At 30.6% G+C, this 27,684-nt stretch overlaps 1 protein-coding gene across 3 annotated transcripts in view; it reads right to left on the bottom strand.

Annotated features, from left to right (window-relative positions):
• The window catches only part of LOC119689150 (protein sickie), a 221,789-nt gene that overhangs the window by 158,360 nt on the left and 35,745 nt on the right, over nt 1–27,684 (bottom strand). Inside the window, exon 1 of one of the 3 annotated variants that reach the window (XM_038103912.1) lies at nt 2,354–2,518. The exons of the other annotated variants lie outside the window; for them this stretch is intronic. The gene's annotated coding sequence lies outside the window, so the exon portion shown is untranslated. Of the gene's footprint in view, nt 1–2,353; nt 2,519–27,684 lie in introns of those variants that run through there. 3 annotated transcript variants of the gene reach the window in all.

The following is a 27,684-nucleotide window of genomic DNA, read 5'->3' on the forward strand; positions in this document are numbered from 1 at the left end:
TTTTGACGAGGTGGATCATAATCCTCTCGCCATTCCCCTTTATAACCGCGGCATTTGTGACCCTGGTCACAAGGTTTATCTCTGATCTCTTCCCCGCTTTTTAGCCGTAACCCCATCCCCTTATTCACTACCCTTTCTCCTTAATTCATGCCCTTGCTTTCTGGCTTAGATAAACCTAGTTCACTAGGTATTAAGTCTATCTACTTTCTCTCTCCCCTGATTACTGGAATGAAGTTTCCACATTGCTGTGGGAATCTTCTCCATTCATTCCTAAGAGGTGGTTTCAGTGGGTTCAAGTCTCACACTGTGGCTTTCGATGCTTTCCACGTACTGCAAAAAAAAAAAAAAAAAAAAAAAATGTAAGTAGCAGTAAGATAGATCACATCTAGGAGACTTTATGGTAAATGTCAGTAACGCAGAGTCTATGTGGCGAAGTTTATGGTAAGTAGCAGTGAAGCAGTTCACGTCTTACAGGCTTTATGATAAGTAGTAGCAAGGCAGAGCACATCTATTGGAGTTTATGGTAAGTAGCAGCAAGATACATATCACATCTGGGAGACTTTATGGTAATTGGCAGTAAGGCAGAGCACATTCCGTGGAGTTTATGGTAAGTAGCAGCAAGATACATATCACATCTGGGAGACTATGGTAAATGGTAATAAGGCAGAGCACATGTAGCAGAGGTTATAGTAAGTAGCAGCGAGGCAGACCACATCTGGCAGGTTTTATGGTAAGTGGCAACAAAACAGGCCAACTCTCGCAAGTTTTGTGGTAAGTAGCAGCAAGCCAGATTATGTTATGCACAATTAATGATTAGTGGCAGTACGGTAGACCATATCTGCGCTGAAAACATGGTATAGATCAGAAGTTTAGGATGCTGATGGCATCAGTATATAAATGGGATTGACGGATGGACTTGTTAAATAAGATCAAGCTCAGACACCGGTTATAGTGCATAAGATGATAACGAAAAAAAAAATAAATAAGACTGGTTTAATAAAACAAAGGCTATTAGGTATCACATGATATTAAAATTTAAAAAATATATTCGAAAGAATATTGAGTTATAGAGCTTCATGACACAATTAACTAAGAAAAGTTGCATAAAAATAAAAAAACCATAACTGGTATCAAACCACCTGTTATATTTTTGTAAAATGGGAATTTAATAGACAACTATAAAAATTGAACAGCAGTTCCGATATTTTCAAATCAAAATATCCACATCGTCAGTGGTTATTAGAAATATTCAATCAGATAAAAGAACGGGTTAGCACAATAGGCTACTTAAGTCGTGGTATATCGTATTCCCCATTTAGTAAATATTTATAAATATATAAATATACGAGTTATGTGGTTAAAATTTGTCAGTAATATTATATGTATGAGCCCATAAATAATATACATCATATTATAAATGTAACTTCTTTTTAAAATGTGGTCTACGAAGTAGTCCAAAATATTTATATTTGCATTAAAATAAGTTTTTTTAAACTTAAATAAAAATTTTAACAAAAGTATACTTAAGCCCAGTAAAATTTTATTTTATTTTTATTAATTATATTTAGAACATTTTAGTGATAGGATATCAATGGAGATCTGTTCAAATCTCTCTGTAAGATATATAGGTAATGTATGATCTCAGTCTATTTAGAGTTTACGTTTAATATTGCGCTTTGATTTAGTTTTCAGATCTAAACCCTGCCTTATTGCTGCTGCTCCCTGTTATGGAAAAAGGATTTATACTTTTATTGTTGGGAGTATACTTAGGAAATTCTTGCAAATTGTTAGAGAAGTAGTTTTATTCAAATATTAGAGTCACTAAATATAATAAATATTGTTATGTAGTTCATATTTAATAGATTTTATATTCACCAGTAACAACGCTTAGGTCGTGAAGAATAAATTAAAAAAGCAAGAAAAGTTTAAATTGTAAGAAATAAATTAAAAATGTGTAAAAATCTAATTAAATTGAATAAGTAATTAAAAATGAAGAAAAAACCTTAAATCGAAGGGAATAAATTAATCTTGAACTTTAGTTTGGTTATCGTTGCAAATGCGAAGCATTTCATGGAATTATCAGAAAGCTTCGCAACAAGTTTAAATAATTAGGAAAAAGGTCTAACAATAAAATTTATAGACGTTTTTGTTCCAGTTCTAGGTCATATTATGTTAAAGTTAGGGAATAATCCTTGTTAACTTTTGACTTCTTAAGTCAAGAATATTTCAATAAGTTTAAAAATAGACACATCCATTCTCCAGAATAAGATTAACAATCTTTGTATAAATCAAATTTAATAACAAGCCAATAATAATAAATTTAAATATATTTTTTCTTTCGATATTAAATTACCTTTATAACATTCTTTAGCAATAATCGATTAAGATTGCCGTTCAGGTTATGGCATTTACATTATTATTATTATTTTTATTATAGATTCCGAAGCATAGAATGCAGTCTGTTTTTTAACTATTAATCACACAAATGGCCACTTAGTGGTAAACGCTTAAACACGGTTTATTTATTTTTAAAATGAATATCTTTGTGATATTAACAGTGTTCTTACAGTAATAGGAAAACAAAAAGTCAGTGAATAAACTATTTAAATTTTTGATATTGAAACAATCGCACAGGAACTTGAAACCTTTTAGCAAACCGATTTTTGGCCCACGAAATCATATCACAGCACCGCAGCCGAAAACTATGCATCACAAAATTACCAAAAATAAAATAAACAGAAAAAAAATGTTAAGAGCACAAAAATGTTAAAGCAGTTCCACGTCTTTCCAAACTAAACCATTTACGAGGGATTAGACTGTGTCTACTGGAAGGAACCGCACAGAAGGACACTTAAATATATTTAAAGTCTTAAACACTATAAAACAACAACAAACACATAACAATCCAACACACAAACATCAATAGATTTCCGTATCTAAAACTTCGAGACAACGTTGTAATTATAATTTTTTTCTCATTTATTCACATTGAATTCAATTAATTTTTTTAATTATTTTTAGTAGTAAATTTGATTAAAATTTAATTGAAACTCGTTTCTTGCGTTTATCCGTCAACATTCTGTCTTGCGACCGCACCGCCCGAAATTCAAAATACGTTTACGGGGTGGTTTCGCAGCACACAAACGCGTTGCCGCATAGACAAAGCACATTAAACGAAAACATTGAAGAAACATGTGGAAACCAACTGAAAACCAAAGAGAACCGCACGAATAAAGAGAGAAAAATTCGAAGTTCGAAGTGCAGCGAATGCTTTTGGTGAATTTCTAAGTGCGCAGTGGTGAGAAGCTTATGGGTGCAACTTAAAGCACAGTAGTCGCAATCTAAAATAAAAAGTGAACGCAGGATTTTTTTTTAATTTAGAATTTCAATAAACCAAAATTTAAAAAACAATACAATATAAGGAAAATAAAAATGTTAAACATTGTTTCATGTGAACCGTGTCTTGTTATGTAGAAAAATATATAAACGCGGGAATTTATTCTAATTATATTCTAATTACTTTTTGCCTAGAATGAAGTATTTTTAATAAAATTAATGTTTTTAAATAATACTCTGTCTACTCAGTAATAGTGTAACCCGTCAATAGTGTTACCCGTCAATAATGTTAGCCGTCAGTGCTGTTATCCGTCAATAATATTACCCATCAATACTGTTACACTTTAATAGTGTTACCCGTAAATACTGTTACCCCTCAGTAGTGTTACCCGCTAATAGTGTTGCCCGTCAAAACTGTTACGCTTCAATAGAGTTACCCGTCAATACTTTTACCCCTAAATAGTGTTACCCGCTAATAGTGTTGCCCGTCAATACTGTTACGCTTCAATAGAGTTACCCGTCAATACTTTTAGCCCTCATTAATAGTGTTTTCCGTCAATCCTGTTAACCGTCAATATTGTTGCCCTTCAATAGTGTTATCCGTTACCCATAAATAATGTTACCCGTTAGTTGTATTTCCAATTGCTATGGGTAGTACTATTAGCGGGTTTGATGTCCATTTATTATGGGCTCCATTCTGTTAATTCAGTATTAGATGTAAAGTGAACATAATGATTTTAGTAGCATTTATAATTGTTGTTTTTTCAAAGAGTTCCTTTTTTCGGTTTTTTTTGGTTATTAAAACGTTAAAAAAATAATCCAAACTAGATTTCGTATAATATTTTCTTATTTTTGAAATTCAAATCCTAATTTCGAGGAAAATAGTTTCTAAAAAAATAGGACAGTCGTCAGTGTGAGTTTATGGAAATAATTGATATTACACATGAAATATTTAAAAAGATATATAAAAATGAATCTGGAAAACTTTAGAGCACCGGGTTTTTATATGGACTGTTTGAAATTATAGAACTATTCAAATATATATAAAAAAAAATAATAACCAATGAACGATTGATATAAACGTGGACGTATATAGCTTAAATCTGATAATGAAATTTATTTTGAAAACTATATAACAATTACTTAAAAATATTAAGAAGTTATTCCTTAAATTATATTAATACTATTAGCAGTAATTTTTAAAATTTCAGTTACACATTCCAGGTAATATAGTAGTATTCTGGAGACTACTCCAGAATGGCGGCTTATATCATTATTATTGCATTATGCCCATTTAGAAAGATAAAAATATTTGTAATCAGTAAATTTATCTGAATGTCCACCTTGAAGTAATTTTCTAGCTATGGATCTGATTACCTACAATTATAGTTATTTTTATATTATGGTATATCATTTTTAAGTTAGATGAGAGTAATTTTAAGATTTATTTACTTATTGTTAGTTCTTAATCATATGAAGGTATTCAAGAAACAATGGATCTAAAAAAAATTAATTTTTTATTTCAAAGTACTTAATGATATTCTTATTTTTAATAATAAAAATTTAATTGCATTTGTTATTTTGAGGGACCAGCGTTAAATAGAAAGACACTATTTAACAAATAGTATATTAGACTCGGTCGAGAACACATAAATAACTATAGAGCAGTTGCTTCCTATGTATTCGAATATAGAAAAACACTCTACTTATATCAAAAAATTTAACTACAAAATTTAAATAAAAATTAAATATTGGACAATATAATAGGCAATTATTAAGAATAACAATAATTTTTGGTAATACTCGAAACACCCATATGGTCAGTTAAATATATAATCCATTAAAAATAAATAAAAATTTTTGGTGTTGTAATTCACTACTGTTCGAAACTTCTCTATTATGCACAATAGTTTCTAATAAGAAACATAGATGTTAATTATAAGAAACCTTATAATTAATAAATAAAATGTTAAGTGTATTTCTTATTCTATACGAAACGGTATGAAAATATGGAATTTTTATTGAATGGTAATCAAAACTAAATTGCACCTCTTTCTCTGAGTATGAAATTTCATATAGAAATTCTTGATATTTAAATCAAAACAGAGCCATACTAATGTCTGAGTTTTCCTAAAAATATATATAGAAAGTATGCGCAAAATCCATTCGAAACAGCGGCGGAAAGGGACTATAAACAGAAAATCAAACAAGTCATATGAACTTCGAAAAACTAAAGAACTAACGGAATGTCGTTGTTGATATGTCAAAAATCTACAAACACGTGCCTCACCACCCTCTACCGAATTCAACACAAGACAAAGCGACTTCGATAAACCGGGCAAAAAAGTAGTTCAATACCAACACCACCCAACAGCACATGCATACTTGTACGTACTATTCGGTCGTCATTGCGAGTTAAGTACAGAGTACTCATCCAAGGATGCTGTACCTACCCAGGGTTGTAGACGTGCCGTGAAGAAATAGTGTAAAAAATATAAAAACTGTAAGGACAACAACTTCAGTGTAATGAAGGCAATGAAAAGTGCTATTTCGAATTGCATGCAAAAGCAACAATTGATATTTTCCTATTTATCACAAAGTAACGAGTTACAAATATTCGCACGTAAAATTAGTTGTAGATAGAAACTAGTGGAAACCTTAACGACTGTAAATAAGCATTACACATTCCTTACATTTTTGATCTATAATAGTTTGTAAATAAATATATTATTTCACTTTAGAGATAAAGAACTATAAATTTCTGAAAGAAGTGAAAATAATGTGTACTGTTATATACCATCCATATTTTGGAACGTGCATAACAGTAGTCAATCTTGAAAAATATAAAACTATTAAGAGTTGTACTGCTATATATAAGGCAGTATTAGATCCATTAGACAATGTTCTGTGTCATAAGTCAATAAAAATGATAGTTAAATTGAATAACTTAAGCTTCGAATTACTGCTGCATTCACCGAACTCTTCAAATCTGGCCACCAGCGTATTCTGGCTTTTGGAGACATCATGCGAAATAAAATGAAATTGGACTCAAATCGTAAAATGAATATAGAAACTAAGGAATATTTGAAGAAAAAGACAAAAATTTTTATACAAATTGATTTGTTGAGAAAGTGAATGTTCAATAATGCTGAGTTTCCAAACAAAATTGTTTGTTTTGAGGTTAGATCGGATATGTATTAGGAGTTGTGTAGCAAATTATTAATTATAATTATTAATGTATTCTATTATAAATAAGTAGAAACTGATACATTTTTAGACTTTCACAATGAAATATATCTATTTGAAATGTTGATCAGTTCTTAAACACATATTTAGAATATTCATTAGTCTACTAATATATATTTTTAATGCTCACTAGTTGTCAAATTTTTATTAGCTATTTTCACTAGTTTCCAAATATATATTTAAAATGCGATTGCACTAACTACAAGCGCAAGCGTAATGGCAAGCACTTCTCCATATCAACTTTCTACAACAAATTCGTGTTGACGAGTATCTTCTGTCACTCGCCCGTAGGTATCTCACACAGCTCCATGACCTTTCCCCCGACGTCTCTACTCCTCTCACTCTTTCAGAAGACCATATTCTAGCTTTGCGATATAAGCCCCCCCCAATACCTAACACACTACTTCGATGAAGTGGACCATAACCTCTCCACTATAGTCACAAAGTATACTGTTAATTCAACCCCCGCTAGTTAGCCGTAACCCCTTCCCCTTCTGTATCGTCCATTCTACCTAGTTCATGCCCTTGCTTTCGGATTTAGATGAGCCTAGTTCACTAGGTATTAAATCTATTTTCTCATTCCTCTCTCCCATGATTACTAGAATGAAGTTTCCACATTGCTGTGGAAATCTTCTCCTTTCATTCCTAAGAGTTAGTTTTAGTGGGTTCAAGTCTTACACTGTGGCTTTCGATGCTTTCCATCTACTGCAAAAACAAAAAAAAAAAAATAGCAGTCTCCATATCTATACTTATTTCCAATATGCATTGGACTCATTTAATTACACGTTGATTATTTATAATTATTAATTTTCTTAATTTAACATCAGGATGGGTTATATTATTTTTAAGTAGTTTAGTTTACATTCACATTAGTTACGCTATTTTCGAAAAATTTTTTAGTAAAAGGGATGATATGATTGTTAGGAAAAATGATTTTCAATTTAAAACTATTATCAAATTGAAGACATTTACAAAATCTTTGATTTAGTTGAACTTTTCAAAAAAATTGAATTTTGCTGGCTACTGTATATTTCCTTAAGCAATTAAATAAAACTTAATTAATATCGAAAGATTTATTGATGTTCAATTTATATGTCAATTTTGTAAATTTTTGAATAGAGTATTTGGTCAATTGTTTGAATAAAATCAAATTATCTGAAATGTTTTTTTTTATATATTTTTAATTTAGCTGTAGGACCCTACTTGTTATATAATTAAATTTTTAATATTTTTTATTGTACTCTACATTTCGATTCTTCTTGAGAGTCATCATCAGGATAATATTGTACTCATTGTACAATATAGACGATAGAACAAAGAGGAGAACGTTGTGGTAATCCTGATGATGACTCTCAAGGAGAGTCAAAATATAGAGTATAATAAAAAATATTGAACGTTTAATTATATAACAAGAAGGGACCTACAGCCAGATTAAGAAAATATATAAGAAAACGATTTCAATAAACAGGTGGAAAAATAAATTTAAAAAATTTTATAGATTAAATTATTTATTATTAATAAATAATAATAATTATTAAATAAATAATAAATAATTTAATATATATATAATTTAATAAATTTAAATTAAATTATTAAATAATTTTTAAATTATTATGAAAACATATATTTTATTGGCATCAACATTTCGATTATAGTTTATAGTCATCTTTTGAGTACTTAGATTTCAATATATATATATATTTCTAAGTGTTGCTACGCACTTAATTGCATACTGTAGAGTGTAGTGCAATGGCAAAGAAATAGTAAAGAAAACGTTTAAGTGGTACGTGCGCAACGAAACACACTTAATCATCGCGTAATAAGCCAGTTAATGACTAACTCGCTTGCATATTAAAAACTTCATTCAGCAATATTCTTGCCAAGTAATAAATATCCACTTAAACACAAAAGCTGGTTTTTAATAAAGACAACGGCAAAAACAATAACAAAAGCAACAACAGCTGCAGAAAAAAAAACAAAAAACCAAAAACAATAATAAATAAATAGAGAAAAGGAAATTGTTTCTATATTGTGCAAATTAAATAAACGACAAGGGCGGGCAGGTTCTGCCTGCAGCGGAGTTAGTTATTGCAGCCTTTGGCCTAAATGCGAAGCGCCAATGCTGCATCGATAAGCAGAGCTGCTGAATGAGAGTAACACTACTGTTGTTATTGTTGTTATTGTTGTTATTCTTTCACTGCTACTTACGTTACAACATTAACAAATAGCAACACTGTTTAATAATAGCAACAACAACAACATGAGCAACAACAACAACAGCACAAACAGCAGTGGCGGCATCGATAACAACCAAGCATTTAAAAATGTTCACAATGAGTGGGAAGCAACGTTCTTCGCTGCATTCAAATTGCTTGGCAGTTTTACTATTTTCCAGTTTTGCCACTAAAGTAGTTTAATCACAACAAAAAAAAATATTTAAATGAAAATAAGTAAATAGTGTGAGTGTGTGTGTGTATATGGATATTCGTTCGTTGCGGCAATGTGAGTTTTGGCAAAAACTCAATGGTTTGCGTCGTTGAGTTCAAAAATCGATCGATTTTGATTTATGAACGAAGCTGCGAGTTGCGAGCTGCAATGGTTGAATTACCGCGAATGCATTTAAGCCGCGAATAAATTAATTCCAAGCAATGGACAAAAATTTGAGAAATCCGCAATTTGTAGGATTTTGTACTTCTGACATTTTCGTTCTCAAGTGGTTTGCAGTTTTTATTAATGAAATCTGTCGTCAACTTTACGAATCTCACATCAAATGTTGAAAGTGGTAGTGTTAAAAGTTAATCGCGATACCGAAATCTAGTTTAAATTAATATTCACACCAAATTTTCCTTGATTTACAGGGCAATTCTGACAAAGATCGTTGAAAATCTTTCGTAAGACCGATCGGAAGACCGTGGGTAAGATTGTATTTATTTTGGCACAAAAGTCTTTCCAAAAAAATTTTATTTTAGAAAGCTGTTTTATTCTAATTCTTTCATGGTGAAATCAAAAACAGCTGTTAATCGCTATCACATGGAAGTAATTAATTATATTTTAATTCAAATGTGATAAAAAGCCGAAAGTCATATAATTAATTATTATTGTTATTTATACATAAATAATAATTTACTGAATTTAACTCATGCCACGAAAGAAATCATAGTAACTATTGCTGTATTAACAACAGCAGTGGCAAAAAAGATATTAATTAGTTTATTAACTAAAATTCAATTAAATAAAATAATATAAAATGAATTTTTGTTGTTGTAGTTCACTACTGTTCGAAAAACCTCTTTATTAATTAGTTTTAAAATTATAGCTTAAATATATGTATATAAAAAAATAAATAAATAAATGTTGATAAATATTAGAATGTGAAAAATATATATGTTGTGTACAAAGATATAAAATATATATTTTAAAAATTTTATAAAATCAATTTAGTATATCAACAAAACATTTACGTTTGACAAGTATTAAAAATAAAGTCAAAAATAATTGTACAATTTGTGAAATTTTAATATAAAATATTATATAAAAATAATATAACTCATGCAACAAATACTGCCTCTACAAACAGAATAATTAAAAAATAACAACAATTAAAAATAAAAATATAATTAATTAATTCAATTATTCTACAGCTGGTTTATGATTTGGTTCTAATATAAACACAGCAAGTAAATTTGTTAATAAAAAACTTTCATAGCAAATTAACAAATCTCCAGAAAAATGTGCGAACATACAAGACAAATACGGCATTGGGTCAGTTAGCTAATGAACGCTTACTCTGAGGTTCAAATTTGGCAGGGCACAAGTTCAATCCCTGGTGCTTGCAGTCTCAAAAAATTATTGACGAATAATTAAATACAAAAATTTTTTCCAAGACCACTGATAATGGGCATTTGGTAATCCTCAAAACAGCTGTATGGTCAGGCAAAACTGCAATTAATTAAAATAACATAAAAGAACTTTTGTTGTTGTAGTTTATTACTTTTCGAAAAAAGGCCCTTTATGAAATTTTATTAATTAATTTATTATTAATTTCTATTCTAGTTTTTATGTATTTTATTTACTATAAAAAAAAGTATACTAAAAAAAACTATATATATTCGGAAATAGCTTTCAGTGTTGCTAAACACCAGAATGCAAAAGATCTTTCAAACGATATTTCACAGGATTTTCGGCTGTGGTGAGCTGATAGTTGCCAGTGTTCTAAAAATGTTTTTATTACATAAAAATCTCTTTTTAAAACCCTCTTTCGAAAATCAGTTTGAAAACATCAGACGCATAAACAACAGTTACAACACATTCCAACTAAGCAGTTAGTGTTGTGAATAGATCATTACTACTATTTTTACATAATTGCACAATGGTTGAAAAACTTTAATTTAAAAGGTTTCGATTTTAATGTTTTTAATGAGTACTCAAGATCTGGTCTTGTCCGATGAAGGCCATGTTGACTGAGATGTCATACATGACCTAAGTATGCTACATTTATTATTAGCAAGCAGAAATAAGGAGAGGTAATTAATTTTCTTAATAATCTTCAGGAATCTGTTATGTTTTCTTGTAGTTTAGTTATAGTGGTATTACTTATATGATTCACTTTGTGATTCCAAAAGTAAAGTATATCAAATTCACTTGTCATTGAAATTCCTTTCAAATTTCTATCTAAATACATTGCTTTATCCGTTGTGAAATACATTATTTAAATGGTTTTTGTGGGACATCTTACGCTCATTTTGAGATAATATTCGATGGCTTGTCGGCATCAATCGTAGCCTGAGAGATATTTGTTATTAAAGCATTAAGAGTTTGAGGATTTTCTGCATAAAATTCTTTTCGGGATAGGGGTTAGAATATTCTTCTGGTAAGACATGTTTATCCTAAGAGGCGACTAAAATCCGTTAGTCACTAACCAGTACTGTTTGAAATATGACTGATAGTAAATAAGTTTCACTTACGACACGCGACCGGTGGTTTGAATCTGACACCATGAATCCATCTAGTTAAAGCTTACAGTTTTGGCTGTCCTGACCAATAGAGATTGACTTTCAAAGGGAATGTTTTGGTGGTCAAAAGCTAAATATACGTGGATAGTATGACAGCACTTATTTGTTTTTATGTGATGTAGAGTTGCATTTTCCAACCTTTAGGTGCTGTGACCCAAAGAACGGCAGACATTATTAAAGCCTGTATCACCACTAAGGGGAAAACTATATTCAAACTTTTAGCTTTAATTGCTGCCGATAGAGCTCTTTGTAGTTCCAATAGAGCGGGGCATAATACCGCATGAGCACAATTTCTTGCGCAACTCCAGAAAACGGAATCAAGTGGTGATAAATCACATAATCTTAGTAGACAATTCACATCATCAAAACGTGAAATTCATACTTTAGTGCGATTTATCCTTCAGTGCCCGGCTTGGACATTAAAACGGTTACCCGGACACAATTATGTATGTGCTTAATTAAATGATTCCAAAATCACTTAATCCTAAATAGATTTGTAGTTGTATTTCGTGTTGTGTTCCAGCAATCAATGAGAGATACTTTTTTGCATATGACCTGAGTGAAAACCTTGAAACGCATTTAAACGTTGCATTTTTGTCTAATGAATCCGAATGGGATTGTGTTTTTTTTATCATAGAAATCAATACCGATTTATCGGCATTAATCTCAGTGTACCTGCGTGTGTATGTGTGGAGTGTTTGCGTATGTGTGTACGAACTAGGTGCACTGAAAAAATACATAAAAAAATTAAATTTATTGTTGGCTGTATGTGGGCTTTGGGTTCATATTAATTATTGAAATTGCATAAATGTGCAATTCGTGCCGTTCCAACTAATGCGGGGCATATGCGAAGTGCAAGTATCTGCAGCTGAAATCTGAATTTCAAAGCAACAACAACTGCAATGACAACAACAAGTATGGAATATTGTGTTGATGTTGCTGCTCTGATTGAAATTGTTGTAGTTGCTAAAACGCCTTAGCAACTTGATTAACAAGTGTTGGCAGCGGCAGTGTCAGAGGCAAATTGTAACGCTGCTGTTACTTATGCCACAAGTGGGCGGCATAAATTGTTGCAACAACAAAAATGCGGGGCGCTTGATGTTTTGCTTAGTGATTTTATTTGTTGATGTTGTTATCAACGATGATGCCTAATGGCGGTAAAATAGTATTAATATATATACAAGTGTCTACAGCCTTCATATATATATATATATATGGATATGAACTAAATTAAAATGGAGGTTTTAGGGGTATTAAACATGCACATTAGCGGATTCCTTGCCAAATTGAACCCGGATGAAATGACTTGTAAGGAGTATGGTTAGAGGATGGGTTACTCTGATGGGTTAATAGATATATAGGCTTTTCAGTTGAAGATAGAAATTTACGTCTTTAGACTTTCCAAATTAAGTAACGACCGCAAATGTTAGGCGTGTAACGCAGGAATAAGACATTGGCATGCATATTTTCGGTAAAAAATATATATAACCTAAGTAATTGAGATAAACTCTAAAAAGTTTATTTATTTATTAATAGAAAATACACACAATATCTTACTTAATTATATTAGATAAACTCTAAAGAGTTTGTTAAATTTAACATATTCTAATGGATATTCAAGTTCGAAAGATCGTTAGAATTTGAATGATTGTTCGAACTCCAAAGATTTTTCGAACCCGAAAGATTATTCCAACTCGAAAGATTATTTGAATTCGAAAGATTATTCAAACCCTAAAGATTATTCGAACCTAAAGGTTATTTCAAATCGAAAGTTTATACGACTTTGAAAGATTATTCAAACTCGAAAAATTATTCGAACTCGAAAAATTATTGGAACTCAAAAAATGTATATAAAAAATATAGTAAGTTTTTGATTATCTTAATGACTACTTGAGGAAGATGAAGAATATATCTTTGAGTTCTTTGATATGTTGTTTATCAGTTGTTGTCAATGACTCCAATCTGGAAGCACTGATCTTTTGAAATCTGATTTGTCTATATTTGAACTATTCTGTAATAAAAGTGATACGTACATCCTTCGAAACCGCCACTGTACACATGAAACTGAAGTGAGATGTGTTCTGGCCTATATTATTGGCCTATATTATTTCAAGAACTGCACACCATTAACGCATAAATGCATCGAAACTGGAGTAGAACCATGCAATTATGCATCTTGGCACAATCTTAAGAAGCATGCGAAATATCCTCTGTTGAAGGCTAAGGAAATATGTTAAAGAACAATTTTTTTTTTATATTTAAGATTATTAATGTATTAAAGTTAAATGAAAAATAAATGAGAGCAGTCTTTTAATTAATTTTAAATAAATTTAATTTCTTAAAAGTTTAAAAAAAGTACAAATACATGTGTTTTTTAGTATTTTGACTCTCTTTGAAAATAAATAGCAAAAAAGTAAATAAAAAGCAAAAGTGAAAAAAACAAAAAACTCTATTCAAAAACAGGTTAAAGAAAAGAGGCTTTTCCGAAATCTCAATTATGGTTTTTGACGGGTTATTTGAGATAATGTAGATGCTAGATGTTACCTTCTTACCTTGTTGACCTTTTTTTGCCAATTGAACTTCACAGACACTAAAATTAAGGTTATTATGGATATTATGGATCTTTTGAGTTTCTTGTTGGGCATTGATCGTACTGATGTTCTGATCAATTGCTAGTAAAAATATATAAATATTGTTATAATAATAAGTACTACGAGCATAAATACACAAAGACAGCAGTAAAGATGAATTGTGTAAGCAAGTGACATTCTTGCAATTTGAGTGATACTTTGGTCTCCGCACATTTGTTCCCAGAGTATCTACGAATATCTAGGAGTGTAAAGTGTACATTTGTTCTTAGAGTGTATAAAACTAAATCATATACTTCTTAATATGATATAACTGAAACTGTATCACATAGTTCCTAATATGAGTATTTTTTTTTGTCTGGATTTGAAAAGATATTCAGTCTATTTCACATTTTATAGTTTTTTTCACTCGGTTTTTACCGTCCGGTTGTTGCCGTTAGGATTGTTTTATGCACAATCTCTTTTACTCTTCCATGTTTTTAAAAACTACTGCTTTTGGATATTTGGTGATAACCGATATAGCCCAAACATTAAAAAATGTTCGAAAAAAGTTTGAAAAAAATGTTTAAAAAATGTTTAAATGTTAAATTTTTAAAAAAAGAAAATATTTTTTTGAGTTTAAAAATATTCCTAATATTACACGATTTTCTGATCGATATATATTTCTAATCATAGGGAAGAAATAATATTTGTTTAAAAATAATAAATAAATAAATTTATATTTTTATATTAAAATTAGTTTCCGTGAAAAAATTTATTATAGTAATAACAATAATAATAAAAATAATAATAAAAATAAAAATAATAATAAGCTAATAATATATTTATATAATATATAATACTAATTATATTACATATAATAGTAGTATGTAAAAATAATTATAACAATAAATTTAATTAATAATAAGTTTTAAGGTTAGTAATAAATTAAATTAATAATAATAAATATATTTATATAATAAAACTATTACTGTTATTACCATAACATTTTTAATATTATGTATAACATTGAGATATTTCACAAAATTATATTTTCAAACACTGAAATATTATAATAAATATTTTCAAATATTAAATAATTAATTTTTTATAAAATTATTTACGAAAAATCACTGCGCATGCGAATGAAACATTAAAACGCGACAAATGAAAGATTTTTCATCCGGCAACCGGATTGTGCATTGGCTATCGACGGCAACAACCGCCAGTTTTAGTTTCTGTGAAAGGAGCCCAAAACTTCAGTAGTTAAAAACCGGCAAATATGAAGCAGGCTTTAGTCATCCAAGCCGAAAGAGCACTAAATTGTGCTCTTAAAAAGTGAATCTGGTGTGGTGGAAAAAACAACGCAGTGGTGTGTATTATGAAAGTCCAATATGGTTCTTGTCAACAATAAAAGCTTTAAGAGGTAGATGTAAAGAATTTTCTTATGAATGCACTCAAAAGTTTTCAATAGAGGGCACTGCATAAAAGTGCAAATAAAAGGGTAAAGCTAATGCAGTTAAGAAAATTTTTTAATAAAGAAATAAAATGCATAATATTTATTTAAATACATATATACATATATATACTGCACTGCCTCGGAAAACGGTTTTGGATCAGAAAACATTAGATTCGTACAACACTCTCAAGGAGTAAAAATTAATGTTTGAATTTCTTAATGAGAATTGCCTTATGTCATAGCACTCTCTTTATGTCCATAAAGCTAAAAAATCTCAAACAACTCTACTGAATCGGAAAGTCAAACAAAATCTTATTTTATCTTACAAAAGTAAGACAGGTTAGTAAAAAATCGTGTAATTATACTTAAGCAATATTCTTAATATTGCATATATCTGCAGATACATATATCCAGAAAAGAAATAAGCTTATTAACTCATGTGTGAAATAGTGTCTAGAATTTAAGATACCAGTCTTTCCGTTCAGATATTGTAAATATCAGAAATATACATTTCAAAAAAAAAAAAAAATGGAGCTTTTTAAAATGTTTTTATATCCAAACACCCTAAAACGCACTTCATCTTCTTAATATTACTAATGTTTATTTAAATTCTTTATTAGAAAATTTAATTTTATTGTTTATATGACTTTACCTTCATTATTAATGACTGCATTGTATGATTTGCAAAGGTTTGCTCCAAACTCAACAAAAGTCAACAATACACTTGAAAGACTTTTCTCTCATTGAGCTTAATTAATGTGATTTATTAAACATTTTAAATCTTATACCATATTTCCCCTAACCTCACTTAGGCAGTTTTGCTCATCAAGGTGACTAATAAGGATAATTTACCACACAAATAGCTTTCATGTAAATAAGCTCGTTATAAATAAATCAACTCATTTAAGGCGAATAATGTCGAATAAAACCTTTAAAAATAAATTTCCCACAGGGAAAATGATCAAAATTTAAAATAGTTGTCATATGTTGTAAAATGTAAACAAAAACGCTATTTTAGATGTATATATCAGCTTGTTCAAATGAAAATGACCAAATCTTAATATTAAAAATATAAATAGCTGCAGTGAAAACATGCTATAAAATTATTAAATTTAAAGTAATCTCCCTGATCTTCAATTCTAATCGCACTAACTTATACAATTTTAAGAGTACAATGTTAAGCGATCTTGCTTATCAGTGTGTAAAAATATCTCTAGATAGTTTAACTAAAAAAAGGTGTTGAGAAAAATGTTCTATTAACGTGCCTCTTAAATATGTAAAATATTTTAGAAGTAACATCGCAATACACACATATATCCAGAATATTGCCCAACTAGAAAAGTTCTTCATTAATTCTTTGGTTCTCTCACAGTCTGCGATGATTAGCTCGCCCGAATGAACAAAGAGTTGTATGAGCCTTATCACAATATTGCTATCAAACAGCGAATTAATATCCAGTGCCTTTACTAGTTTGATAATGCCGTGAGAATGGATGACGATGCATTAGCCAAAAATGTGTTTGAAGACCTACAGAGATCAGAGACACTGATGGAGTGATGATTTTTAAGAAAATTTGGTCATATCGTTAGAATGGTTGACCCAGCGAAAAAGGTATTTGAAGCTTCAAATGAAGCAACAGTTGGAAGAAGAAGGCGTAGAGATATACGGTGTGTCCGTTGGAGTGATCAAGCTGAGAAAACACTAACCGCGTTTAACTTTCGAGAAGGCGCAACTGGATAGGACTGGATGACTGGAGAGGAATCCAGCTTCAGTTCGAAATTCAATAACAGGTTGTTATGGCCAACTATTAAGTTAATAAATATCTAATTATTATATTCAAACACCTCCAAAAATTCTACAGAATAGTAATCTTTTTGAGTTAAGATGAATACTTTGTAAATCATACGATGAAGAAATTACTAATGGAAGTTAGTTCATATAAATAGCAGTAAGAAGTTCTTCAACAAAGAATTAAAATATCTATAAGTAATATTAAGATAATTAAATTTCTTTCAGAATACTTCATTAAACAAATATTCTGTACACGTCGGTATTGAATAAAATAAGATTCATTTTATGTGCCTATCATATAAGCAACATTTTTCCAAAAAAAAATGTTTCAGTTAAAATTGTCCAAACAATCCCTAAACTACAATTCCAATCCTTCCGTGACAAGCACCTTCTTCTAAATTTAATAAATCTTCCCAGTTTCTACGCATAGAATCAATATGGATGGATTAAATTTTGTACAATAGATGGAATTTTGCTTTCATGTCCACCTTAAATTGCTGACGGCTTCTCTTACTCTTCCCGGTAATGCTTCACTACGTGCGAGACGCTCTAATCTCACCAATGAAATCCAAACTCGACCACAATTGCACACAATTTTATTTTTGTGCGATGCTTAACCTAATTTCCCAAAACATCTGTTTTTAATATAGAAAGTGAAATGGGCAAAAATAAAAGGAAGACTTGAAATAAATAAATTTTCACTTAACTAAATTCGCAAAATAAACCAAATTTACACTTCATTAGACACGAACGTGACAAAATAACGAAAGGAACAACGCAACGGAACAGTGCAAGTCCGGCGACTAAACAAAAAAACAAAAAAAAATAATAATAAAGCAAAAAAAAAGATAAAAATAAAATTTTGACGTGAAAGGACATTAGTGTCCTGGCTCCATTACTTTTAGGCAAAGTTAAAAAATATGCTATGAAAAAATCCAGAGACGAATTCGAAGTAGGGAGCTGAAATAATTTTCAAGATACTTTATGAGTAGTGGATTTACGCATCTAAGCATAAAGCTATAAGGAAATGTCAATAATAATTTTGACTGGCTTAAACTATAAGAATAGCAAACAGTAAAAATTAATAGATCCGATTGCTTCTTGTTAAAGGATTTTCACTGCATATCTTTTTAATGGACATTTTGGTTATGGACAGTAGATGGGCTTTTTATTGATGGATGGCTTAGTTATTGTGTATATTGAATCTTAAAGCTGTTCATAAGCAATGAAGTTATAACGAGTAAAGCAATAACAATACTTCAATTCCAGATGAAAATAAAACTATAATTTTGGAATACCGAAATAAACATCTATGAAAAATTGTACCTTTCAGTTTCTCTAGCAATCCTGAGTAATTGTTTACTTATTTATTTAAATGTCCATTACAAACCGTTAGTGGGCTTCGAACCATCACAGCATCTCTCTTTAGGTGCGTCTTGTGCTTCAAGTGCAGTTAGCGTTCCCTTAGTTTAAACACTCCATTGAAGAAATAATCTACCTTTATGCCTTTCTCATCAAACTACTGCTTCAAATACCTTTTTCACTGTAGCATAGTCACCCATTCTAACGATATTTCCTTCAAATTTCCCTTAATCTGATCACTTCATCGGAAACATGGTAAACATTTATTCCTTCTTTTTGTTGAAGTATCTTCATCCGTTTCCACGACATGAGCAAGAAAGCTAAGCTGTTTGTTGTTATTTCGGTGAGTTATATAAATGTCGTGATAGAGCCCATACAGCTCTTAATTCATTTGAACGTGGTATTTATCACCAAGTCGTAGAGGCCCAAAGGTCTTACGAAGCACTTTTGTAAGCTTCGCCAAAATAATGATATCTCTCAGTCACGTCATTAGTATAAAAGAGGAGTGGACCGTAATATCAACATATTTAGTTGATATTTAAGTTTTGAAGTTGTAGTTTAACTGAGATCTGAGAAGCAGGAAACACAAGTAAGTAGAGCAGAGGTTGGCAGAACATTAGAGAAATATTTACCATTTGTAAGACCAATCTTCAAAACTAAATTTATGACCTCTAATGACGTGGTAAGGAATCCATGTTAGACTATGAGTAGGACTAGGGGTACAATAGATCCGAAGGTCGCAGTGCCACATCCCCTAACAATAATAATGGTATAATTGTATTAGATTAATATGGAATTAATCTAATAACCAAAATAGAAAGAGTTTGTGATCAAGCTAAATTCGTTGGAATTGTAAGTGAACTGTCTGTTTTTAATAAAGAGTTATAATAAGTATGCGGATGGTTTCTTTTTGTTTTGTTTAACTTAAAACTTCTTAGGAATAAGTGGTGACTATTAACATCTTCTTAAATATCAAAATATGAATTTTAAAGATCCATATTAATTTGAAATCGATTTATAAAAACTTCGTAATCATCGCGTAGTACAATATACTAAGTATATTGTGGTATATTGTGGAAGACACAGAATAGTATATAACCGCAGCAAGATTGGGGTCACACTAAAGCAAGAGGTGTACTTAAGTATAATGCGAGTAAAATTTTGAATCAACTAATAGTTCTAATTTGAAAGGTAAGAGATGTACAGAACAGGGTCGTGGATTCTCAGTAAAGAATAACAAAGCTGACATTACATTGTAAGGTTTTACTTTATATGGTTGACTTAAAAGCGAATAAATTGACTTTATTAAACATGTCCACTAATCAAAAGACAATTAGGTTGACTTGTGGTTGACTTAAAAGCGAATAAATTGACTTTATTAAACATGTTCACTAATCAAAAGACACTTAGGTCAAGTGCAACTTCCTGGTTAACATGGCTTGCTTACAATAAAACCAGATCTTGGAAATTTATCAAGAGGGATCATGTGAATGCTTCAAGGCTTATTGTAGTTCTTTCTGACCATTGGTACATAGGAACCCACGCAGAGAAACTGCACATTCTCTACAATCCTGCGGAAATTGTGAAAACTTGCAGAAGAAAGAAACCATCAAACATTTACTTAGTGAATGCACAGCTTTGGCGTCTAGAAAAAATAGGTTTCTAGGGAATTACTTTTTTAGACTGTTCAAACTGTGACAGCTTATCAGACTGTTTATCGTCAAGTATGAAACACCTATTAAATTATCTGAATTGGATAGGTTGAATTTAGTTCTTATCTTTCTATATTTGAATTTCTTGCGAGGAATGTGGTAGTAAAACGGCGAAAAATCCTTAATTGCGATCAATGGAATGTAATCTGTTGGCTGCCACTGCGACCAACCAACTCTTTTTCTATGAAGAGTTGTCCATCGAAACTTACTACAGAAAAAAAAGTGATGATGTAGTCAAAACATTTTTAATGGAATTTTGAGTTAATCTTTTCCCTGTTAGATATGTTAATGAGTAAAGTTATGACATCTGAAGCAGTGAAAAGCCAGAAGTAATTATTAAGACCACACTGTATCCACCAAAAATCACTGCCACCAAAAATTTTATATGTCACTTGTTCTTGAGGTATAGCAGACCAGTATTATTTTGGAAACAACAAAATTGTAATACGAATCGTAAATCTTGATAAACGTTCTTTTTTCTTGGCGTGAAATGTAAGATACGAATGTGTTAATAGGACAGTGGTACAACCCACACAAAATATTTTCTGGACTTGTGATTTTACAATAATAATTTATAATTTACAAACTCTTGATGTTTTGACAATGAAAATTAATCAGGTTATGAACAACATTTAGTTAATTATGTTCCGATTAGTCACCGAAAAAGGCCTCAAGGAAATCCAGCACCCTAAGACGTTACCTGGATAAAAACTTAATTTTATTGAGATTTAGACCTAATAGTACAGTCCAAGCAATATGTTGAGATCCAACCTGGATCGAAATCTGAATCAGAAGTCAACTTTACTTTCGTTAATTATAGGAATCATTTAATAGGTGACCATGCATATCAAAACTTATACGTATATTTGTTATAGAGAAAATATTTATTTTAAAAAATAACTAAATTCCTTTAAAAATCTTAGACGAAAGTATGGGACTCATAAATTTATAAAATTTTATATTTTTTTTTGCTCTTTTTGAAATGAATAACTTTCTTTTGGAGTCTGAGAAACATGAAAATGACGTGGCAAAAGAAAACTTAATCTACTATTTATTGTCACCTCCTCCATTATGTTTCTTTTTCAGAAAATAGTATTTTTTGCTTTCCTACTCAGCACATACGATGTGTTTTCTTGGCTGGGTTAGCTACGCGGTTTGAAGAGAAAAAAATAGTGGAAGGAGGGAAGGAAAACTCAGGACATGGAAAATATTAAATTAAATGTGAGATTTATTTAATACGACTTTAGAATGAGCGGAAACTGCACAATGTCTTAACATTTTTCCGGCAATAAATCAAATCATTTTCCAAATGCGTCAAAAAAATAAGGAACAAGGAGTCCTTAAAAAAATCAAGGTTAGAAAAGCTCCGCAGTGAGAGACGGGTAAATAAATAAAAATAGCAAAGCAAAAGAGGAGTTAATGTCTGTTGCGCAAATTGAAAATAATTCAAACAGCAAAAATCCTTCATATTTGCTTTTTCCAAATGCACGGGATAAGGAGTGGAACAGCAGGACGCCGTAGCATTAACTAGGCAACGAGCCAGCCAAGCGGCGAAATATCGTAGACTGCATCGCACGCTTGATTTAGTTTTATTGCGTCATTATGGTTGGAATTTATTTTTATTTTTTTTTTTACTGTTTGGAGTGACCAGCAGCAGCACCAGTACAATCCCAGACAATGTCGATCTGATAATATTCCTGGTCAACACTATGGTTACTGTGGCTACTGCGTGTGGATAGACAGTGTCTACAGTTTCAGCATGTGGTGGAACGATGGAACGAAGCGCAATCCACCGCGTCTGCATCGAATTCCGAAGCGCTTGTTGCATTTTTATCGCAAATTCATAGCAATTCCTATGTTTCCTATGCACTTCCAGCATAAAATATATTTCATTTCGTTGAACTGCTGCAGGTGTTCAAAGGACATTATTAGCCTTAATGCACGGACAGGACATTGCCGGTGCGGCGGCAACAAATTCAATTACAGCGCCAGTGTGCGTGTGGACAATGACATGCAACGTGATTTAATACTAGCTGCGTTGCGTCTACGATTCAGTTGTTGACTGGACTATTTTCCACATTTTGTGTTATTATTTTCCTTTTAGATATTCCATCACAATCATATTGTGTTGGATTGTGTTGAATGCAGTTAGTCAGATAGAAGTGAGAATGCAACTAACGCACAAGCTACACTGAATTAGTGTTGAGTTACTGATATTAGACATGCCATCTTCATGTGATATAACCACTCAGACTAAGAACTATCACCAAGTGTGAAATTACGTATAATTGCGTTATTTCACGTTAACGAGATTCGCATTCTCCATGAATGATTTTTGGAGTCTAACGAACGTACACATAATACTCCACCCAGAAACAGATAGTATTATCTCCAGATAATAAATAGTCAGTACATATTGAATACTTATCTCCAAATAATTTAGCAGTCAGTGTAAATCCAGACTTATCATAACTTAATTGTCTTATTCTTGTTTTCCCTGATTCGATATTGATATCGGTTATTGGATATCGGATTATTAGCACAGATGTTAGTGTCAACTATGAGATGTAGGATCTAAGATTTTGTATCAATTTGTACTCTAATCAAAATTTTCTCCAATGGCTTGAATAATTTGAGTTCAAAGACATGAAAATTTGAGCGTTAAAATGCATAAAAGTATGTACGATAAAGATGTAACTCGATAAAGATAAACGACTATATAATAATAAACGACAGTAATAGAAACAGAAAAGTGAAAGTAAATAAGTAATAGAAAAATAATGGAAAAGTTCTTACCGGGTTTCTGAAAAGGCACTTTCTTTGTTTCAATTAAATGGGACTATCAGAGATCAGTATCTGCCGCTTTTGAAAAACTATTGTTCAAATGTCAAAATATATTTTTTTTGAATGTACTAAATTGACCAGAAGCAGGATAATCTAGCTGGGGGTTAGCCTTCCACAGGGATGCAGTATCCTTTTTTAGACCAAGGTTGTCACATAGCAAAGTTCTCAACAGACCTCCGAATAATATCTCTCAGGAAAAACGACGCCTCCTCCGTGTAGCAAGAACTGTTTTAACTCAATTGAGATCAGGATATAGTCGATTTCTAAACAGTCACTTGTCACGCATAAACACGTCAATTCTTATTCAGTCAAGAAATAAGAATTATTCAGTCATAAAGTTCTCAACAGACCTCCGAATAATATCTCTCAGGAAAAACTACGCCTCCTTCGTGTAGCAAGAACTGTTTTAACTCAATTGAGATCAGGGTATAGGCGATTTCTAAACAGTCACTTGTCACGCATAAACACGTCAATTTAGTCTAGTCTAAGAAATCATATCTATGACTTCGCCAAAAAGGGCACTGAATAAAAATATGTACTTAAAAGTTATTGAATTGTATTATCTTTTCTGAACTTCTACTTATGTGTTATAAGGATTAAATGTATTGAAAATCGAAAATGAGTAGATATGAAACAAATTTTTATATAATTTAAAAATTAGCTAATATAATTTGCATTTTTCAAGGCATCAGTGTTGTTAATTCCAAAGTACGTAGTAGAATATATGTGCTGCAATAGTCATTATCTAAATAAGAGAACTACGTATTAAAATAAATTTGTGATACTAGTCATTATCTATTAAAGAGAACTATTATTTAACTAAGAGAACTACACATGTGTGAGTATATATGAGTGATAATAGTCATTATCTTAATAAAATAACTACGTTCTAGAATATATGTGTGATAATAACCATATTTAAATTGGAGAAGTATGAATATATGTTTGATAATAGTCTTTACCCAAATAAAAGAACTAAATATGAAAGAGATTCGATGATAATAACCTTTAGCTAAATAGGGAAGCTATGTATTAGAATATTTCTAGAATACTCGTTTTTAAATAAAAGAATTAGGTAATATGTTATGTGTACTGTCTAAGGAAGAAAGAAAATGCTGAAGGAAAAGAGCTTCAACATCAACCATTTATTTGAATATAAATCAGGCGTAAATGGTTCTCAGCTGGACCCATGATTTCACTCTACGCATAATATGGAATCCTATTAAGCTGCAGTGTGAGTTATCCACCAGGTAGAGTTTTTTTTATAGCTAAAGCCCTTAAATAAACTGTTGCAGCGTAAATGGTTTACAGATGGACTCATGATTTCACTGTACGCGTATTCTGGGATCCTATTAAGCTGCAGTGTATGATATCCACCAGGCAGGTTTTTATTACCGAAGTCTTTAAATGCACTGTTGAATAGAAATGAATTTTCGATGTTGTCACCATAGTTTACACTCTTCTTTGTGAGGGATAAATTTAGAATATTTTTCTGTGGAAAGTATGTATTCTCTAAAAAAAAATATTTAAAAAAGTACAAAAAAACTGACTGATATCCCTGGCAGACACTTTCAAGTGTGGATTTTCCAACTTACAGACGTTAATTTGATATTTCACATCTATTTATTGCTACTCCTGCTCGCAGCTTTGTGGATATTTATTTTAACTACCACATCTAGGAGAATAAAAAGTTCCGAGATGAAACTACAATAAACACTAAAAACACGACACTGCATTAATTTGTCAGATCAAACGTGATGATTGTAAATATTAATGAAAAAATCCAACAGTTTAAAGAGGATGCCAAGGATAAGCTGCATTAAATTACTTTCAGTAGAAAAAAGTATTGGGGATGCAACTCGCTTCACTAGCAGAGAAAAGCACTAGCAGTCGTAAAGGATATTACGTAGAGGATATTAGGGAAAATGTGTTATAAATGTCAAAATAAATAAAGAGAAATCGGAGGCAGGAGTTTTTACTTTAGTCAGAAATAAAATAACATATACGTTAAGGATAATGCGATTTTAAAGAATCAGGATAAAATCAGGTGTATATATCTTGATACTGAATTGTAGTGCATCTAAAATTTTCAAGGGATTGCTTATCTCTCACTGTATGTCTTTAATTATAATTCTATAACTATGAGTTAAATGGTCCATATGTATAGAAATATCAGTCTTTTTTTAATCTTTTTTTTAAACAAATCTTTTTTAAAACATATTTAAAATTTTTAAAATTGGTAAGTGTTACTTAAATAAAGTATTAAATAATCAATCTGAGGTCAGTTGAAATAAAACTTTTTATTTTAAACATTCTGAGTTTTCTGAGAGAATAATAATTCTGCTTTAAAGCCGGTTATTATATGTACGGAAACGAATACATCTCATGTGTCGGTTTTTCTTTCGTCTGACGTTGAATGCCTTTGGAAGTTTTTCTCTCATAGATTTTAGAGGTTTTTCTTCTAAAGATTTTGGAGGTTTTTCTTCCAAAGATTTTGAAGATCTTTAAAGGTTTTTTTTCCACAGACTTCCAAGATCTTTGAAGGTTATCCTATTAAAGATTTTAAAGAAGACAACCGGACATTAATCCCTAAATCTGCTCGCGGAGCAGACAATACTTCCAAATACTTCCAAGCGACCGTTATGAATCTGCAAGACTCATCAAAGCCTATTCTCGAAAAATACAGTCCATCGAATTTTGATCGAATATTTAGACAAACGATAGGTTCATGCTCGCTTTTTGCTTCACATTTTAACGGACCAAAAAGTTTGAAAAGTGTAAACTTTATAAAAATATGTGATAAATATCTTTCTAGAAATTCGTCCAGCATGCCGCCACCTTAATCATTTAGCTGCAGATGAAACATGATGGAGCCAAAAATAATATGTCAGAGTAGAGACGAAAATATATCAAAAGCACTGAGAGAAAAAATTACACCTTTCAAGTTTTTTCATAAATATTTTGAGTGTTCTGCGATGGCACAAAATTTTTCTTTGACAAAAGTTTTTAGTGAAAACTAAAGGAATGTAAGGTTCTAAGCTTCGTAGTCACCTATTATTACCACGTTGGACTATTTTCTGTTCTTAAAGATAAAATAATTTCATCTAGAAAAAAGTTTCAAGTTGATTAATGCCATGAAAAAATTCTCGCTGAAGGAGTTGAAGACCACAACTCATTATGCTAATGGAAATGGTATGGAAATTTAGGTCTAGCGTTGAGATAGTTCCACTGCACTTGATAGGATCTGCTTTAAAGATAACGACATATAATGTTTTTCTCAAAATCGTATTAGTTTTCTATTAGCAATATAATATATTGCATGGAATACTGTAACGAATGGTTTCTTTAATAACCATAGTAATATACCTAATCCTATGTGGTCTAATGGTCTAAATGGTAAGTCTGTGTAGATCAAGTAAGATTATTTTTAAATATATGAAAATATCTTAAGCTTCAAATTTTTATTAGTGATTTGTTCATAGATTTGAGTTATTAATGATGCTTTATTATTAAGTTTTGGATAAACTTTAATTATTTTTACATTAAAGATGTAAATGTGTATTTCAATATTGAAATATTGCATATTAAAAATATTACAAATTATTATTTTGTATCTTGTATAATATAATAAACAAAATAACAATTAAATAATGCATAAGATTTATTAATGATTTATTATCGACATCTGTAATTCGTCGTAATTTTCTAAGTGGTTTGGTTGTATTGTCTACACAAGGATTTTACATTACAACCACTGACAGGTGACAGCTATTGCTTGTAGTCAGTTTACCAGATGACAGCACTGTAAGTGACATTTGACATGCTCACCGATGAAAACTTATGCAAATCCAGACAATTTTAAGCACTTTCAGGTAATTTCAAGTGAATCAAACATTTCATGTAGATGACGATTGCATATTTATTGGACTTTAAGCAATTATTAGGAAATGTCACATTAATTTTTATATAAATTATTGCTTAAATAATGATTATTTATTTATTAATTGCTTTAATTTGATTGAAGGAATTGCTCATAAGATAATAATATACTATAAATATTTTTAGTTGGTCCTGCATCGCAGGACCTCTCCCGAGTTCTATCACTTTAAGCTTTTTATTTTATTTTTACTTAAGTAACTCAACATCATATAACTAATAAAAATTAACTAAATTACAAATTAACTAATTAAAGATTAAAAATCAAATATATTTAAAATAATGCTTAGTAATTGTTTTCAAATATTTTTAGCTTTCCTTCCCGGTCTTTAAAATAGAAACCCGCCAATAATAAAAATATAATTATAATAATTTCCACTGATTAAAGAGCCTCATGGAAAGTATTGACTTTACTATTG

This window comes from Teleopsis dalmanni, chromosome X (genome assembly GCF_002237135.1).
Source record: "Teleopsis dalmanni isolate 2A chromosome X, ASM223713v2, whole genome shotgun sequence".
Classification (NCBI taxonomy): domain Eukaryota; kingdom Metazoa; phylum Arthropoda; class Insecta; order Diptera; family Diopsidae; genus Teleopsis; species Teleopsis dalmanni.